The following is a 16,884-nucleotide window of genomic DNA, read 5'->3' as shown; positions in this document are numbered from 1 at the left end:
CCACATACAATTAACAAAATGATACAGGATAAAGGTAGTCATACTTTGATTGTTCCTGAGTGGACATCTGTCGCTTATTGGTCAATGTTAGTAGACCAAGAAGGTCGGTTTAAATCTTTCATAAGAGATTACAGGTTTTTTCAAGGTGAGAGTCTCACAAAACGAGGAAGGGGTCAAAACGGTATATTTGGCTCGCAGTTCTTAAAATTCAGATTAGTTGCTATAAATGTTAAATGAAAAACATAGATATTTATAATTTTTATTTTATTAACAGGCATCAGTTTAGATCGTCATGTAAAAGTCGCAATAGAGGATAGTGGAGTAGAAACAGGAAGCCATTTGTATAGTCTATATCCGAAGATGTGTGAGTTATTATTGAACAGTAAAAGTGACAATACAGTAAAGTCTTATTTCTACGCTTTTAGAAGGTGGGAAAAATTTATTACAAAAAATGGGCAAGATGCTTTACCTGCACAACCGGTACACGTTGCCTTATATTTGACAAATTTATTGAACAATGGATCTACTAGTCATCCCGTTTCCAATGCTTTATACGGTATAAAATGGGCCCATGAAGTGAATGGGTTACCAGATCCTACTATAAACTCTTTCGTTACTTCCATAGATGAAGCTACCAAAAGAACCACAACAAAAACCGCCAACAAAAAAGATCCGGTTTCAGCAGAGATACTAATGGAACTATGTACGCACTTTAAAGATTCAGATGATTTACTCATTATTAGAGATTTGACAATGATATTACTAAGTTTTTCTGGTTTTCTAAGATATGATGAAATAAGTTCGTTAAGATTTAAAGATGTAGTTATACATGACAATTATTTGATTTTGTATATTAACAAAAGTAATACCGATCAGTATCGTCAAGGAAATTTCGAAAGGTTTATCCATAGCTTGTCCATATGTTATGTTCAGAAGATATTTAGAATTAGCCAATTTCGATTTTGACTCCAATAAATATCTATTTAGACAGATTTGCAGATCAGGCAATAATTGTAAACTTATAGATAAAGATAAAAAGCTAAACTATACGGCGGCTAGGGAGGCTTTATTAGGTAGAATTAGATTAGTTTCACCAAATTGTAATATAGGCCTACATTCATTTAGAGCCGGTGGTGCAACGGCTGCTGCAAATGCAAACGTAAACGAGAGGTGTTTGAAAAAACACGGCCGGTTGAAGTCAGACTCTAGGAAAGATCGTTACATTGTTGACTCCACAGAGAAACGTTTGCAGGTTTCGAAGAAATTGGGTTTATAATATTTGTTTATCTCTTATAATTTATTCTGGCCCCCGTTCTTTGTGTAATTTCTATCAAATACGGCGGGCTGTCGACAAATTGATATTTGTGTTTGTCTTGTTTTATGTATAGGCATATGAAGTATAGATAAAACTAATATTTTCTCGCCGTTCGAAGTAAAGCGAGAAAATATTGTATTGACGTTATGGGTAATATGCGTATGGTCCAATCAGAGGGGTTGATTTAGAGCCGGGTATGTAGGTATGTTTGATTTGTTTGTCACTTTCTATCCGTCGTTCGTACGTGCATGACTTAAACTTAAGTCATAATGTATATATATATATTTTGAAGTATTTTATTTTTGTTCAAAATTGTTTGTTTGTCATCTCTCTCGTTATATAAGGTAAGGTCTGACTACCTTTTTTCTGAGATAGGCGTGTGCATTGTTGTCGGATACAGGTTTCCATTTAAAAAAATTTGGTTTTTCCTGGACGGCCTCGACTATACGTGAGGGAAATGTTGGGAAAAATTTAAGAGAGAGTGTATAGAAGCATGGAGTTGAGACTAGTTTCTTATTTGTTGTTTGAAACAATACTGTATGTGTTATAATAAAATTACATCCGGCGTTCATCAAATACGGCGGGCTGTCGACAAATTGATATTTGTGTTTGTCTTGTTTTATGTATAGGCATATGAAGTATAGATAATACTAAACAATTTTTCTTCTTCTTCTTCATAAAGCATATAGATCTAATAAGCTATTTAAAAGACTGCAGGCAACTTTGCTTATGTATAAACAGTTGACTTATTTTAGTACAGACCTTTTAGTATTTAAATACCAGTGATCGCCAATAGTTATCTAGATGTTAATATGTGGTTACTGTTTATATACCCCCTATCACGTGGTTTTAATTCTACGAACTGTTGATACAAACATTCGTGAAAATACTATATTTAGGTAAAGTAATCCCGTAAGCCGATTAGTACTCCGAATAATAAACGGCAGTTTTACTATTCGACTATCTTTAAACCTTAGTTTTTGTTAATTTATGATATATAATATTAAGTTTGCAATACTGTAAACCGGGAAATTTTCGCGCAGTCATTATTTCGCGATTTACTAACACATTCCAAATTCGCGCTGTTTTGAATTCGCGAGTTCACAGTGGCCTGTTTAAATAATTTCGTAAATGATTTCAAAAGTGACAAACTTTGAATGTATCTTAAATCAAGTGATAAAATCAATCAGAAATCTTTTGCTTTCGGTTCATTAATGTAAAAGTAGATTAAAAGTTTGTCATGTTTCAATGCTTGTAAAAACACATACACAATAATAGAAAAGTAGATCTAATCATTTTGTTCTAATTAAGAATGAATTAAAATAAAGGTGTCTGGATTAATGCTAATTAATTGATCTTTTGATCTGACTAATCTGTGTAGTAGATTCAACGAGGTGATACTTTTATTACTGGTGTCATTAACATAATTGTATTAACAAGTCACAATTTGTTAAAGTAAATGTAATAAAAAGAATTTGCCTTGATATTTTCGCGGTCATTTTATTTCCGCGTTTCAATTCTTACCGCGAAAATAGCGAAAATAAAACGACCGCAAAAATTTCCCTGTTAACAGTATATGCTTTAGAAGAACTGAAATGATGGAAATTATAGGTTGTTTTATTTGCAAACAAAATAGTCGACATCGAGTTATACTGAAGAGACAGTTTACAAATAAGTCAGGAAATTCCCTTTCTTTTTATGAGCTCATTATAAACTTGAGTGATTGGTCCTACGTCCCAAAAGGGGGAGGGCATGGCAAGGTACACAAAAGTAAAGAACAGTCTCCACGTTCAACGGGTACTGGACCGTGTTAAGAAATTCGGTCAAAGATTGTTTTATAAATGTAAAATATTTCAGAGTGGAATGTTATAAAAATAGAATATAACTATTCGCTTCATTCACTTTTTATCAATCGATCGAATTATGTAAGTTGGGTAAAGGTGTTCAATTATCTATTATATTTACTGCAACTGTATACGTAACGGAAGGGGTCGGTGACGACACCTCCCGGGACGTGTAGTGGCCAGTACTTCGCCCCTATTCGACCATCGGGATACCTGAAATCAGATTATTGCTGAACAACAGACAAAGAATCAAATGAAAACTATAATTATTCACAAATGTACAATAATTGCATGTAAATAAAGTCGAAAATAAACAGGAGTCAGAAACTGAAGTTCAAAAATAGAGTGTAATTTCAAATGTTAAATGAAAAATAAAGTGTTTCCAGAGTTAGTCCTAAAAGTTAAGTAAATTTGCTTCGCGTTGTGTTTTAAAGTAGTAAAATTTCACCAAGAAGGGGTGACTTACTTTGGCGAACTGCACCGAAGTGGTGGCTAAATCTATGCTCCAGTGGTACTATTTCAGTTGCGGAGAGCCTCGAGTGGAATGATACATTCCGGCGAGTATCGAGGCCTGTGCAAGGCCGACTCCGACTGAATATAAAATGATATCAAAAACTTGTCATTAAACAGGCTAACTTTAACATAAAAAGTACTGAAGAAAAGTTGATTAAATGAATGTTCATAAAACATTACAAAAATATCAAAAGTTAAATACTAAAACAGTTAAGGATGTATTCTTCTGACTTTTCATTCTCGTCCAGTCTCGTTGAAATCTCGTTCTTGAATTATTTCCAAAACATGTGATAGAAGTGGAAAATGTCAATGAATTTTAAAAATATTATAATCAAACATAAATCTGTGACAAAAATGTGTATTTACAATGAATGATTTTTGAGTAAACAGTTATCAAAGGTATCAGGATTATAATTTAGTACGCCAGACGCGCTTTTTGTCTACATAAGACTCATCAGTGACGCTCATATCAAAATATTTATTAAGCCAAACAAGTAAAAAGTTGAAGAGCATTGAGGATCCAAAATTCCAAAAAGTTGTGCCAAATACGGCTAAGGTAATCTATACCTGGGATAAGAAAATCCTTAGTTTTCGAAAAATTCAAAGTTTTGTTAACAGGAAATTTGTAAAAATGACCACATTATTGATATTCATGTCAACACCGAAGTGTTGACTACTGGGCTGGTGATACCATCGGGGACGAAACGTCCATTAGCGGTGGCATCGACCCAGTGGTGTAAACAGTTATCAAAGGTATCAGGATTATAATTTAGTACGCAAGACGCGCGTTTCGTCTACATAAGACTCATCAGTGACGCTCATATCAAAATATTTATTAAGCCAAACAATTAAAAAATTGAAGAGCATTGAGGATCCAAAATTCCAAAAAGTTGTGCCAAATACGGCTAAGGTAATCTATGCCGGGGATAAGAAAATCCTTAGTTTTCGAAAAATTCAAAGTTTTGTTAACAGGAAATTTGTAAAAATGACCACATTATTGATATTCATGTCAACACCGAAGTGTTGACTACTGGGCTGGTGATACCCTCGGGGACGAAACGTCCACCAGCAGTGGCATCGACCCAGTGGTGTAAAGAGTTATCAAAGGTACCAGGATTATAATTTAGTACGCCAGACGCGCGTTTCGTCTACATAAGACTCACCAGTGACGCTCATATCAAAATATTTATTAAGCCAAACAAGTAAAAAGTTGAAGAGCATTGAGGATCCAAAATTCCAAAAAGTTGTGCCAAATACGGCTAAGGTAATCTATGCCTGGGGATAAGAAAATCTTTAGTTTTCGAAAAATTCAAAGTTTTGTTAACAGGAAATTTAAAAAAATGACCACATTATTGATATTCATGTCAACACCGAAGTGTTGACTACTGGGCTGGTGATACCCTCGGGGACAGTTTTCAAATTTTACGACCAATCAGGTCAGTATTTTTAGCCAAAATTTTGAGAAAATGGGTGAGGGAAACAAGAAATGATTTTACAAGAATCATGTACATCCCATATCATTGTGGTCTTTTCAAATTTATTAGATATGTATTTTTTCAATCATATATAACAAAAAAGTTGAAATAATATGCATTTTGTTCTTAAAACTGAGAAAAATCACAAAAATACAAAATTGACAGCATGGTAAATTCAACACTAAAAAGCGTCAAAATATGACAAAACTTTCTTATATTTACACCTACCTATAGTTTTTGTAAGTAAAATTTATTCAGATTGGTCCACTTCATCTTTATATTTTAATTTCTCGATAATAGCCCAAAAATAGGTAAAAATCAATGAAAAATGGGAAAATCATCGAAATTTGGCATTTTCAGAGGGCTGTAGCAAAAAAAAAGTAGTGCACCACCATATGATTTTTTCTTCACCAATTATTTTGTTGCAGTCTTATAAACTCAAAAATCAGGTTTAGAAAAAAAGTTTAATTCTAGAAATGTTTGGCTCCTCAGAGGTGTACATCCTTAAATTAACAATCCTTACTTTTATCTTCATATGTTTTAAACCAAATTTAAACTTTAAATACACATTTGAATACTATATAATTAATCTGTCCAAAATAGGGGGAATTACCCTAGGCACATCAAGGCACATCTATTACACAACATAGAAGTTAATAGGAACATCAATCAACAGTGAAATCCTGAGTTAAAAAGTGGTTACCTATGTAAACAAAAAACAAAATGGCGGCAAATACGGAATAGAAATCTTACAGCTCGACAGCCAAGTGGAAGTTAAGGAAGGTGTGTAGGTGAGTTCATCTTATCACCACCTTCTTACACAACCCAAAGATGTCACAACTAATTCCATTTCTATTTGTATTGTCATTTGGATACCAACTATGTCTAGCCAAAATAACAGACCAACACAATACCTTGACAAAATCAAAACAAGGGGAGCATATGTTTACAATTATTAACAACTACAACCCTGGGTATATAAAGCATTTTACCATTATTGACAACATTAGAACAGAAATACTTAGTATGAATGAGAGATGATTAATATATCGTAAAATGATAAAAGAGGGACGAAAGATACCAAAGGGACAGTCAAACTCATAAATCTAAAACAAACTGACAACGCCATGGCTAAAAATGAAAAAGACAAACAGAAAAACAATAGTACACATGACACAACATAGAAAACTAAAGAATAAACAACACGAACCCCACCAAAAACTAGGGGTGATCTCAGGTGCTCCGGAAGGGTAAGCAGATCCTGCTCCACATGCGGCACCCGTCGTGTTGCTTATGTGATTACAAATCCGGTAAATAGTCTAATTCGGTAGGTCAAATTCATGAAAGGGAAGGGGATTGTAGTTACGACGTGAGGAACATATCCGATATCATTTGTGAAATGGTTATTCCATAACGGTCAACCAACTCGTGATGGCGTCCGTAAAATTTACGAAGGGATGATTTCAACTTCACCATTTGGAACTCTTGATTTAATAGCTTCCTTGTGAGCAGTAACCCTCTATCAAGAAAATCATGATAGGAAATGCAAGCACGGGAATATCGTATCAATTGAGAGATATATACCCCGTATGCAGGTGCTGCTGGAATGTTGCTACTTAGAAATGGAAAGTTCACAATTGGAAAGCTGAAATCATCTCTTTTGTCGTAAAGTTTTGTCTTCAACCGACCCTCATTGTCAATTTCTAGATGTAAGTCAAGATATGAAGCTGACTTAACTGTATCTGTAGTATCCTTTATCTCCAATTCGATGGGATAGATGCGTTCCACATAGTCACCAAATTTTGAATTGTTTAGTGAAAGAACGTCATCTATATAGCGGAAAGTAGAGTTAAAGGATATTGCTAACTTCTTATCTTTCTTCCTAAGAAGTTCCTGCATGAAGTCAGCCTCATAATAATAAAGAAACAAGTCAGCAAGTAGAGGGGCACAGTTTGTTCCCATTGGTATGCCGACAGTCTGTTGAAAAACACGTCCTCCGAACGTAACAAATATGTTGTCAATCAAGAAATCAAGCATCTTGATAATATCGGTTTCAGAGAATTTTTTGTTTGAATCAGAGTGATTCTTTACAAAGTAGGATTTATCCCTCCCTAAGACAAGATACTTGTATCTACGTTGGCCATTCTTTTTTATGAAGCAAAGTAATACCAACTCTTTTAATTTGTCTTTAAGTTTGGAATGTGGAATACTTGTGTAAAGAGTAGAGAAGTCAAATGTTTTAATACTGTTACAAGATGAAAGAGAGTTAGATTGTATGTACTCTAAAAGATCTTTGGAATTTTTAAGTATCCACATCTGATTAACGCCACCTCTAGAATAGGCAGTTTCACAATAACTTTGAAGCCCGTCTTTGATTGCTGATAAAATGGATGTTAATAATTTAGAAAGAGGTTTTGTGGAGCACTTGGAAGACCCAGCAATATACCGCTGTTTGTAAGGACACTTATGTAGTTTAGGTATCCAATACAGTGATGGAAGATCCAGTTCTTCATCTTTGGTTGAAATACCAAAGGAACAAAGAACAGACCTATGATTATCCAGGATTTCCTCTTTGGTAAGTGTCGTGAGGGTATATGTTGAGTTTCCAAGTGAATTGTCTATACCTAATTCGTTTATCAAGCAATTAATGTAATGACTTTTACAGACAAAAACGATGTTATTTGGGGCTTTGTCTGCGGGGACAACAACATATTTATCATGGAGGTCGGATAGGTGTTTAGCAACATTTGGGTCTTTAAAAATTGACGTAGCATGGGCATTGATGGACCCATTCAGTTTCTTAATTCTGATTTGTATTAAGGACCTCACTGCCTTTATCCATTCGGATAGAGTGTCTACGTCTTCCTTCTCGCGCTTAGCCCATTGCCTGGCATAATCCTCGACTGAATCCATCAAAATTTTAAAGTTGTATTTCCAATTGATGGATTTAGGCTCACGATATTTCGGACCTTTCGATAACACGTTTCGTAGAGAAGTGTTATTAACAATGTTAAGGTCACCGGTAATAACGTGGCCAGCGGGATTATATGTGAATTGGGAACTAGCACAAGTGCAATCAGGAGGTTTAGACTTGAAGTCGTCAATATCGAGATCCTGCAAAACGCGTTTGTAATTGAAAATTTTAGTTGCAATAGGTTTGGTATAGGTATAAGAAATTATTGGTACAGACTGGTCTTTAAAATAAGGAGGTATTTTCGATTGAACTAATTTATGATGAAGGATATTGCCAAGGTTGACGCCATCGAGACCTTTGTTGGCAAAGGAAAGATTTAGAAAATATCTTTTCTCTTTTTCATCTTTTCCAATGCGAACTGGCTTGAAAAGTCTGTGACTTGCAATATCCGAAATTATAGCTTGAAGTTTGTATTGGTTTGAATGAGGGTTTGTAACAGTGGATTCCAAACATAAATTGAACAGAGAATGAAGTTTTGAAAGGGGTAATGAATAAAGTTTCGTGCGAATGTGATGAATACCTAACGGTTTTTGTATGAATGGCAGCAAGTCATTAATAGAGACATCATGCAGAGAGGGTGATGTATAATGACGATGACCATGACTGCGTCTACGTCGAGGAGTCGAGTTGAAAATATTCATCACATTCACCGAGTTACACGAAGGACTAGATAGAATACCTATACCATCAATTTTGTCATTGCAGCCATACGGTGTTGCAGTTCCCAATTGTCTAATCCAGTAGTCTTCTTTTTGTCTACGGAGAGTCGTTGAAAGATTAGGATTGTTAGAGCTATGGTATATCTTTTCGATAATGCGAACTGTCATAGAAACGATGGAATGATCGGGCTGATTGAAATGCTGGTATAGAATGTCGTTAGCATTGAGGTTAATGTCTGATCTATGACCGCACATCCGTTTGTTTAGCCTTCCTTTCGTTTCACCGACGTATACCAATCCGCAAAGGTTGCACTCTAATCCGTAAACGACATTAATCGATTTACAATTCAGATCATCGTAACTTCTGGTAAAATATGACTTCTTGGTCAAATTGCTAGTGAATTCAGCATCTGTAATTAAAATAGCACAAGTTTTGCAGCCTTTGGTCTCACATTTTGAAATGCGACAGTGTTGTACTGTGTCATCAAAAACCAAAATGTCTTTAAGGAGAACTGAACATGGCTGTATATGTGTAATGTTGCTGCTGTCACTAGGACGATGATCTGAATGAGTCGTGTTTGGGATATTTGTCATGTCTGGTGATGAGGGGACACCTGCCGTATCAGACGACACCGTGTCCATGGTGACGTCTGTTTCGGACCTTTTTATACTGGGCGACGTCCGAGCCAGTTTCCTGTTAGTTCTTCGTAAGTTCATGCAATTGTAGTTTTGCTACTGGGCGGATGATGTCCTCGGGGACAAAATGTCCACCAGCAGAGACATCGACCCAGTGGTAATAAAAGAGGGACGAAAGATACCAAAGGGACAGTCAAACTCATAAATCTAAAACAAACTGACAACGCCATGGCTAAAAATGAAAAAGACAAACAGAAAAACAATAGTACACATGACACAACATAGAAAACTAAAGAATAAACAACACGAACCCCACCAAAAACTAGGGGTGATCTCAGGTGCTCCGGAAGGGTAAGCAGATCCTGCTCCACATGCGGCACCCGTCGTGTTGCTTATGTGATTACAAATCCGGTAAATAGTCTAATTCGGTAGGTCAAATTCATGAAAGGGAAGGGGATTGTAGTTACGACGTGAGGAACATATCCGATATCATTTGTGAAATGGTTATTCCATAACGGTCAACCAACTCGTGATGGCGTCCGTAAAATTTACGAAGGGATGATTTCAACTTCACCATTTGGAACTCTTGATTTAATAGCTTCCTTGTGAGCAGTAACCCTCTATCAAGAAAATCATGATAGGAAATGCAAGCACGGGAATATCGTATCAATTGAGAGATATATACCCCGTCTCAAACCATCTCACCTATCTTTCTATGGTACTAATTCTTATATCAAACGATGTAAATCTGAACACTGGACCTGAATGTCCAAACACCAGTGGTACTGTATATCCATGTGGCACATGCGACCAACCAGTTACATGGCAAGAACGAGGTATGTGATAAATGCAACCAATGGTACCACATCAGTTGCCAGGCTATGCAAACTAAATCCTACCTAGAACATGTGAATAACTCAGCCATTGCATGAGATTGCATTATGTGTAATTGTGCAAATAACTCCACCTTCTGCTTTTCTTTGGTATTCAGGTACTTCAATTCAATTCAGCATTCTATCAAATACATCCATCAGTAATCCAACATTTGACATCATAAAACCATTACATACTTCAACACCAGAACGGAAAACACAAAAGAAAAAGGAGCAAAAGATTCAAATCCTAAGACTATTCGAGTATTAAATGTCAACTTCCATTCAATATTAAAGAAACAAACAAGGCGAACTTATAAATCTTATTGAAAGCACAAAGCCAGATATAATTTTTGGAACTGAAACCTGGCTTGATTCATCAATAAAAGACTCGCAATACTTTCCAGATGGTTATAATATTTACAGAAATGACAGTAACTTGAGTGGAGGGGGAGTACTCATTGCCGTCAAAGACACATACATCACTTCATCAGTACCAGAACTCCAAACTGATTGTGAAATTGTTTGGTGTAAGATGGAAATTGTCGGGCATAAAACTGTCTATCTATCCAGTTACTACAACCCCAAAACATCTAACGAAAAGGGATATAATGAATATGGAATAAGCACTGAAAGAGCCAGTTAGATACGAAATGCATTCATCATATCAGCTGGTGATTTCAACCTACCAGGCTGGGATTGGACTACCAAAGAGATCAAGATGCACACCCAATGTGCAACAAATCATGAAAAATTTGCTGATACATTGGATGATAATGGGATGGCACAACTTGTAACGAAACCAACCAGAGGACCCAATACTCTTGATCTTGTTGTAACAAATCATCCGGAAAGCTTCATGAGAGTTGAAACCCTACCTGGGCTCTCCGACCATGAAATCGTTTTCACAGAAGTTAATCTCAACCCCAGGAAATCTATTCAAAAACCAAGGATTATACCGTTATATAGAAAAGCAAATTGGAAGAATATGAAACTAAATCTAGATAAATTACACCAAGATATCACCCTTATGAATGAGCAAAAGGCAGGAGTAAATAAATTATGGACACACTTCCAAACCAAACTTGAAAAGAGCATTGGGAATAATGTACCGAAAAAGACAGCTAGGAAAAAGGATGGTAGTCCCTGAATTACATCTGACATCAAGCGTCTCATACGAAAAAGAGACAGATGATTCAAAAGAATGAAAAAATCTGGTAATAAAGGAGATATAGACAAATTTAAAGAACTTAAGGAGGCTTGCGGGTACAAAAAGTTCAACAAAAAGTTAAACATTTGTTTTTTTCATTACACATTTTATTTATTACACTATTAATTATAACTTTATGATATGATACAAAAATTAACCAAAAAAATCGATTTGGTTTGGCCCCGGATGACTTTTAAAATGTTTATATACTGCAGCTGTGCTATTTGAGCAGTCAAATTGCACTGACCGTATATTCATATGTTATATACCGTCACTGACCGTATATCACCTTGTTTATGACGTTGACAATGTGTTTCCGTAGAGTTTTATTTATGACGTCAATAAAACATACAGGTTTGCGGCTATTTTACGTTGTCCGCTCACAATTAAAGAATGACGGTTTTTACCCTAAATACTTCATTTTGAACAGTTATAAGAGTTGCAGTATATAAAGAATAACCATACATTGTCTCGAAATATCAATCTGTTATTTGTACTCGGCTCGAAACAGATAGAAATGCTCGGCACAGCCTCGCTTTCTACCTGTTTCTAAGCCTTGTACAAATAACATTGATATTTCGAGAAAATGTATGGTTATTCTATATTTATCATTGAAAAAGCTCCAAATTATCTCCCTTTGGTGCAAAAATGCTTTTTTTGGCATTAAAATTGAAATATCTTTTTTTACTCATCGGTGACCTTTATTTTTTTTATTATTGTTTTCAAATAAGCTATCCATAAACTAAATAATTGTAAAATTTAAGCGATTTCTGTAATTAGGTTCTTTTTTTATTTCGATGTTACCTCTTTTTCTCCTATTAGTTAAAAAAAAAGTAGCTTTACAAAAGTGTATGCTTTTTTCGAAGGCAGATTGTGAGCGTAAATGATCGGTGACCCCTCTTTTTTATTTTATTTTTCTATTAGGTATAAGATTAAGTTCATTTATAGAAAAAAATAGCGGAATCTTATATTAAATAAAAAAATTGATTTAGACCGGTGAGCCCCCTTAAGCGTCGTACACAGAGAGAAATTAGGAAAGCTTATTGGAATTACATCAACAGTATAGTTTCGCCACCAGACCTAATTAAACCTCAAGAAAGACCAAACTGTATGAAAAGGTTTTGGACCTTTATAAAACACAAAAGGTCAGATGGGAGAAAAATACCACCTTTAAAATTAAATGGAACTTTACATTCAGAGCCAACAGATAAAGCAGACATACTCAATGGTCAATTCCAGAAAGCTTTCTCAGACAAAACAATCATAACTGAAAAAGAATTTAAAGAACAGTGTAACTTGCCTGGAAAGTTTGAAAAAATCTTGGACATCAATATAACAGAAAATGGTGTGTACATACTACTAAATAACCTTAACCCAAATAAGGCAGCCGGGCCAGACAATATAACACCAATAGTCTTAAAGGATCTTGCAGTACACATAGCACCAATCCTGACAATAATATTCCGCTGATCATACCAGACAAGCGAAGTACCTAGGATTTGGAAATCTGAAGTACCTAGGATTTGGAAATCTGTAAACGTCTGTCCAGTGTACAAGAAAGGGAAGACATACGATCCGATAAATTATAGGCCAGTCTCTCTCACTTACATAGCATGTAAACTAATAGAGTACATCGTAACTAGCCATATCATGTCTCATGCAGATACACACAACATCATGTACCCACTTCAACAAGCATTATGGGATAACCGGTAAAACAAATCAGTGGATAGACAACTTCCTCACTGATAGAATACAGTCAGTAGTTGTAGAGCGTGAAACATCGACCTCCATACCTGTAGAGTCGGCGTACCACAAGGATCCGTCCTGGGACCTAGCTTATTTTTGTTTTATATAAACGACATGCTCGCGGGGAATCAATCAACCGTACGACTGTTTGCTGATGACACTATTGCTTATCTCACCATCCAATGCAGATACCGCAAACTTACAAAAGGACGGACCTTGACAAACTGACTGTATGGGAAACAACATGGCTTATAAAGTTCCATCCAGACAAATGTAATGTACTCACCATCTCCAAGAAGCGAACTCCAACAAAATATAATTACACACTTCATGGCCATAACCTTGAACGTGTAACATCAGCAAAATACCTAGGATGCACTATTTCATCAGATCTTAAATGGGAAAAACATATAAGCTCCATCTGCTCCAAAGCCAACAACACCATTAGCTTCTTAAAAAGGAATGTTAACATCTCAAACAAGTCAACCAAAGAAAAAGCATATATGTCCCTTGTCAGGCATAATTTAGAATATGCTAGTGCATTTTGGACCCATACCAACAAAACGACATCCACAGATTGGACATGGTGCAAAGACGGGCAACGAGGTATGTTACTAACAGATATCACAACACCTCATCTGTTAGAAACATGCTTGATCATCTTGAATGGCATTGTCAAAGTCGATACATCCAGTATTCTAATATCGAATGAACGCCCTTCCAGAAATAACAACGAAAAGGCACTAAGAATACCATCATGTAAAACAACTGTACGGAAGGAGTCGTTTTATCCAAGAACGATCAGAGAGTGGAACACCTTGCCCAACTCTACTGTCTCCGCCACGAGTCCTGAATCTTTCAAGACTCAGCTTCGTCATTAGATTTAAATGACATGTTTTTATTTGCACCTATATATATAATTGCACCCATTCTTTTTGTTTATTAAATTTTAAAATCATTGTATGCGCTCACTCCTAAATGTGGCAGAATAGTCAACCAGTTGACGGTGGCCGCTTACCGGAAGAAGAAGAAGAAGAAGAAGACGACCGTGGCAGCCATGATAGTTGTTGGGTAATTAGTTTTACTAATTAGTATTAATATGACAAGTAGTTATCAAAGGTACCAGGATAAAAATTTAGTACGCCAGACGCGGGTTTCGTCTACATAAGACTCATCAGTGACGCTCATATCAAAATATTTATAAAGCCAAATAAGTACAAAGTTGAAGAGCATTGAGGATCCAAAATTCCAAAAAGTTACAAGCAGTGCAATAGATGTTCAGTTTTATCCAATATATAGAAAAGAACACTGCCCTTTAACTATATGCTTGTAAAAGAAGGTATATTAAACATCAAGATTTCTTTTATAGAAACACCGAACCAACCATACCCCCCTTTCCCCCCAAAAAAACGTTATGTATTCATATTAATAATTTGCAGATGTAACCATCAATCCATTACTATGAAACCTTGAAAGACGAACCGTTATTTTTTTTTTTAGATCATTTAAAATTAAGGATGCACATGAATTCACACAATAGTATGTCTATGATTATGTTCTATTCATCAATGGGGAAAATGTAGCCCACGTATTAGAAGGTAACTTGCACTGTTACATATTACAATATATTGATTTTGTAACCAGTCCTATTTATATATTTGAATTTTATTTTTTCCTACACAAATAACTTGTTTTACTTTTATATCAATTAATATGGATGAAATTATTTTGCAACCAGAAATGACTGTATATATACTAATATATACGGCCTTATCTGGTTGATAGTTTGATTTATTTTCTAATGTTAATACATATCAAGTAAAATTATATATTTTTCTAACTAAATTACGTGTTTTATATTAAATTCGTTTTAATATTGATGAAATCATTTAGCAGTCAAATAACAAAGTATAATTAAAAACCAATTGTTCAGAGAACAATTGAAGGTCTTTCCATCAAAACAATGTATTTTGATATGAAAAGTTGTGAAACTAAGTTTAAAATGTCATTTCAATCGTCAAATGATAGCTCCTAGTAAACTGATTCCAAAAATATATTGTTTCCATACATCTTTTTTTAAATAAGGGAGATAATTTGTTACTTCCGGTTTGAAAAATGTTACTTCCGATTATATTTGAATATTTACTTGACACTGATTCCAAAAATGTCTGGTTCTATATACTTTTATATTAATAAAGTACAAAAAAATAGCTACTTCCGGTTTACAAAAGGTTGTTTTTTTTCAAGGTTAAATGGTTTGATACCTTTTTCTAAAAGTTGTATATCTTTATCATGTATACATTGTACATATAGAATAAAAGCAAAGGTCAAAATCTAGAACGTCAAATTAAGCTATGACCTTGAGATCAATTTCAAGGTCATAAACCAAGGACCTCAAATCAAAAGACCATAGGTCTTAATTATATTTAGTTAATGAGTTATATCACCAAACGCGTATTTTTACATACAAGAGGGGAGAAAACTCCCTTTTACATTCAACGTACGCTTGCAATCAAAATTTACATCTTACGACATGTCGCAACTAACAATTTAGTAAAAATAATTTGTTGATATCTTATACAGTCTTTGGATATAAGTGAAAATAAGCCAAATTCAAATATCAGAATATGACCTTGACCTTTGACCTTAACCTAATTTTCATTTTTTGGGACCAAGGACCTCAAATCAAAAGATCCTAGGTCTCTATCACTTATGATTTATAAGATAGAAATTCATATCACTTATATCAGATGCATAAGGGGAAATAACTCTCATATGGAGCGGTCATATCGCTTCGGTCAAAATAGGACAAATCATGCGAAGGATATAACGAGCAATTTTGTAAAATAAATTTGTCATAATCTTTTACGGTTGCGAAGGAGATGCGCTAACAAGGAAAACAGTGTTTGGGGAGATAACTCCTACAAAGAAAAGTATTCGTTTACGCAGGGTAAATTTCAAAAGCGCATAAACTGTTCGATATCATATACAAAATATCTAAGCGACATATTGCGAAACAAATGTTTATCGCAAGAACAAAATTAGGCGGAAGAAAAAAAAAAAAAAAAAATAATCAGAAGAAAAACAATAGGTCTTTCCACAGAAAAGTGGAAAGACCTAATTAACCTTCGAGGATATAAAACTATATTCGATTAATAGTCTCAAACTGTTCGTACGAACTTATGTATTGTATCTATTTTCCATTATTCATTATTGAAAATTCATTCACATTATTTTAGTTTGATACACAGTTCTCGATCGAATTCTATTTTCTGTTTTTTTTACGGCTTTTTATTGACGACTATACGGTATGGTAGTTTCTCATTGTTGGAGGTCGTCTTGTGGCCTACAGTTGTTTAAAACCCCCCTCATCTGGACTCTTGTGGATAGTTGTTCCATTGAGGATCCTTATTTGTATATAAGCGAACAAGTTGAGTTTTTTTTTTCTACAAATAAAACTGAGGATGGAAACGAGGAATGTGTCGAAGAGACATCAACTCGACCAAAGATCAGAAAACAGCCGGAGGCCACCAAAAGGTCACCGACATAGCAAGCAAATCCCGAACCTATAGGCGGGTTTCGGTTGGCCCCTAAACAAAACATGTTTAAAAAAAACTAGTTTATGTTAGTACATTGT

This window comes from Mytilus galloprovincialis, chromosome 5 (assembly GCF_965363235.1).
Source record: "Mytilus galloprovincialis chromosome 5, xbMytGall1.hap1.1, whole genome shotgun sequence".
NCBI lineage: Eukaryota > Metazoa > Mollusca > Bivalvia > Mytilida > Mytilidae > Mytilus > Mytilus galloprovincialis.
Note: the sequence above shows the minus strand (reverse complement) of the source record.